The following is a 3,238-nucleotide window of genomic DNA, read 5'->3' as shown; positions in this document are numbered from 1 at the left end:
TCGGGGGCTTTCTGCATGTGCTTGCTGGGTCTCCTTAGATGGTTCTCAATGCATGGTGCTGCCAGACTCTACATGGAATTTTTTTTATTCACATTCTGATTAATTTACGTTGTCTCGTTCCTTTTGATTATTCCAATAAAATCTCAATGCTTACCTAAACATTTCCCTTTATGGAGAATCTAAAAACAAAGATTGGTATCCACTAGGATTCAATATACATTTTTATGAGGATAAAAAGAAATCACATATAATCACACTTCACGTTTATTTACAGATATATATATATATATATTTATATATATATTTATATATTTATATGTATATAACATATGGTACATTACAAATGGCTGAAACAATGATCAACTGGTGCAGCAAAATTCTTTTTGTTAACATGGGTGCCCCACTCTCATGTACACAATAAGTATATCCCTATAATCACATACATATACCAAGCACACACAATATACATCCATTCAATCAAGCACAATTTTTTTTACATATATATATACATATATATATACTATATATATACATACATTATATATATACATTACATAAATACATATATATATATCATATACATACATATAATATATATATATATATATATACACATTATACACACATACACAGTATTCTTATCCCTTTCACTACTGGTGAGTGAGGAACTACACAACTGAATAAAATTATCATGTTAGCCTGAATGAAACAACAAATAACCTTCTGTATGGAAAGGGTTAACCAAAGTATGTTTAATCCTTCATGGTGTTTTACGACTAGCTTGTTTATTCAAGTTGCCACCATGCAATTTCATTCAGCTGAGATAAACCCCCTCTGCAGTATATATGTATTGAAGGACCTTTCCTTTTTCTACAGAGGGTGGCTACATCAAAGCACACACCCTCTATAGCAAAAGGCTTCAAAACTCTCCATTAATCCACTCACTGCATTTTATGACTTCAGTTATACATTCTAGCTGCTGCCAGGTTATCTAATTCAGCCAAAGGAACACCTCCAGAGTTAAGGGGTCAACCCCTTCAATACCAAATGGATACCAAAGAGCTGAATAAAATCACCTGGTATTATGCAGTACGAAATAAGTGTCTTTCAGTATGAAAGGGGTTAATACACTGTTTGCATTTGATAAAATAATAAAAAATTGTATCACTCAATCATTCCACAGTTTACTTGAGGGGAACTTATATAATTTGGCTCAAATTGCTGATTTGGGTCTCCTACTAAAGAACCTTTGCTACCTGATATTTGTCTTGGAATGCTTCTGTAATTCTTAAGACTTAGTCACAATCACTGATGGCTTGACCTTGTATACTGCACTGAGGGGCACGCCAAACTATACATACGTTTTGGTAGTGTGGGAACATATTTCTCTCCACTTGCAGAACCTTTACCAATCAATGAAAGACACCAATCATAAAAAGGAAAGAAAAAAAATATATATACCACAGGGAAATGGCCCAAAGAAAAATTATCAAGCTCTGAATGCTACTCTTATGTATGATGGCACACATTTACAGACACATACTGACAAATGAACTTCTGGACCTAGTTATTAAAATAAGAAATGAGAGAGAGAGGGAGAGAGAGGTAGAGAGAGAGAGAGAGAGGTAGAGAGAGAGAGAGAGAGAGAGGTAGAGAGAGAGAGAGAGAGAGAGAGAGAGAGAGAGAGAGAGAGAGAGAGAGAGAGAGAGAGAGAGAGAGAGAGGTAGAGAGAGAGAGAGAGAGAGAGAGAGAGAGAGAGAGAGAGAGAGAGAGAGAGAGAGAGAGAGGTAGAGAGAGAGAGAGAGAGAGAGAGAGAGAGAGAGAGAGAGAGAGAGAGAGAGAGAGAGAGAGAGAGAGAGAGAGAGAGAGAGAGAGGTAGAGAGAGAGAGAGAGAGAGAGGTAGAGAGAGAGAGAGAGAGAGAGGTAGAGAGAGAGAGAGAGAGAGAGGTAGAGAGAGAGAGAGAGGTAGAGAGAGAGAGAGAGAGAGAGAGGTAGAGAGAGAGAGGTAGAGAGAGAGAGAGAGAGAGAGGTAGAGAAGAGAGAGAGAGAGAGAGGTAGAGAGAGAGAGAGAGAGGTAGAGAGAGAGAGGTAGAGAGAGAGAGAGAGGTAGAGAGAGAGAGAGGTAGAGAGAGAGAGAGAGAGAGAGAGAGAGAGAGAGAGAGAGAGAGAGAGAGAGAGAGAGAGAGAGAGAGAGAGAGAGAGAGAGAGAGAGAGAGAGAGAGAGAGAGAGAGAGAGAGGTAGAGAGAGAGAGAGAGAGAGAGAGAGAGAGAGAGAGAGTAAAGAGGAGAAAGAAAAATAAGGGGAGTAAAGAGGAGAAAGGAAGTGAGAAGTAAAAGAGGGAGACAGAATTGTGAAAAAGCAAGAGATGGGTGAGATACTCACAGATGAAAGGACAAAGCATCTCCTTTGAACAATGTACTAAGTCTGTATTTCCCCAGAAGCTGTTGGACCAAAACTTCAGCTGAGGGTTTTCAATTCCTTTATTTTCCCTTTTTTTTCTAAGTTTAGAGCTTTTGAAAATCTTTAAAGATGTTGAAATGAAGCATTGGCCCAAGCCCCTAATCAAATATTCAAAATATAAACAAGAGTAAGATTAGAAGATAACATCAAAATAACTTGATGCTTTTCAAACCAAACAACTTCTACAAACCGGTGATGTCCCAAAACTGTACCATAACACAAAATAAAATACATTCCTCATCTTTTTTACAAGAACATACAAAGTAGCTTTCCAGAGGATTAATGATTTACTTAACACAGAAATGCTGACTATACAACAACTTACACGGTCTACCTGCCACACCGAGTCAAACCCCATGTATTGTTTGGCTACTTTGCACTGGAATACAGTTTATCAAATCTAGCCATAGCTAGATAAGCTGTTTACCAACTAACCAGATCAACCTTATAAATAACTTTGGTCACCATTCTAAAACAGAAAAATAAATCATCAGGAGCATACAACACTTTCTACAGAGGTGCTCCCTCAAGAAAGAAAAAGAGAGTGAAAGAGAGAGAACAAAAGAGATACAGATATTGTGAGGGAGGGAGAGAGAGAGAGAGAGAGAGAGAGAGAGAGAGAGAGAGAAAGGATAGAGAAAGAGAAAATCATCATAATCATCATCATCGACCATAACAATGGGACTCTGCACCAAAGCTAATAATAATATAATTACATCTCTCATGATACTGAGCAATGCAGCTCGGATACTGAGATTGAGCAGAAGGACACAGCCA

This window comes from Oratosquilla oratoria, chromosome 17 (assembly GCF_046742065.1).
Source record: "Oratosquilla oratoria isolate Oo_2021 chromosome 17, ASM4674206v1, whole genome shotgun sequence".
Classification (NCBI taxonomy): domain Eukaryota; kingdom Metazoa; phylum Arthropoda; class Malacostraca; order Stomatopoda; family Squillidae; genus Oratosquilla; species Oratosquilla oratoria.
Note: the sequence above shows the minus strand (reverse complement) of the source record.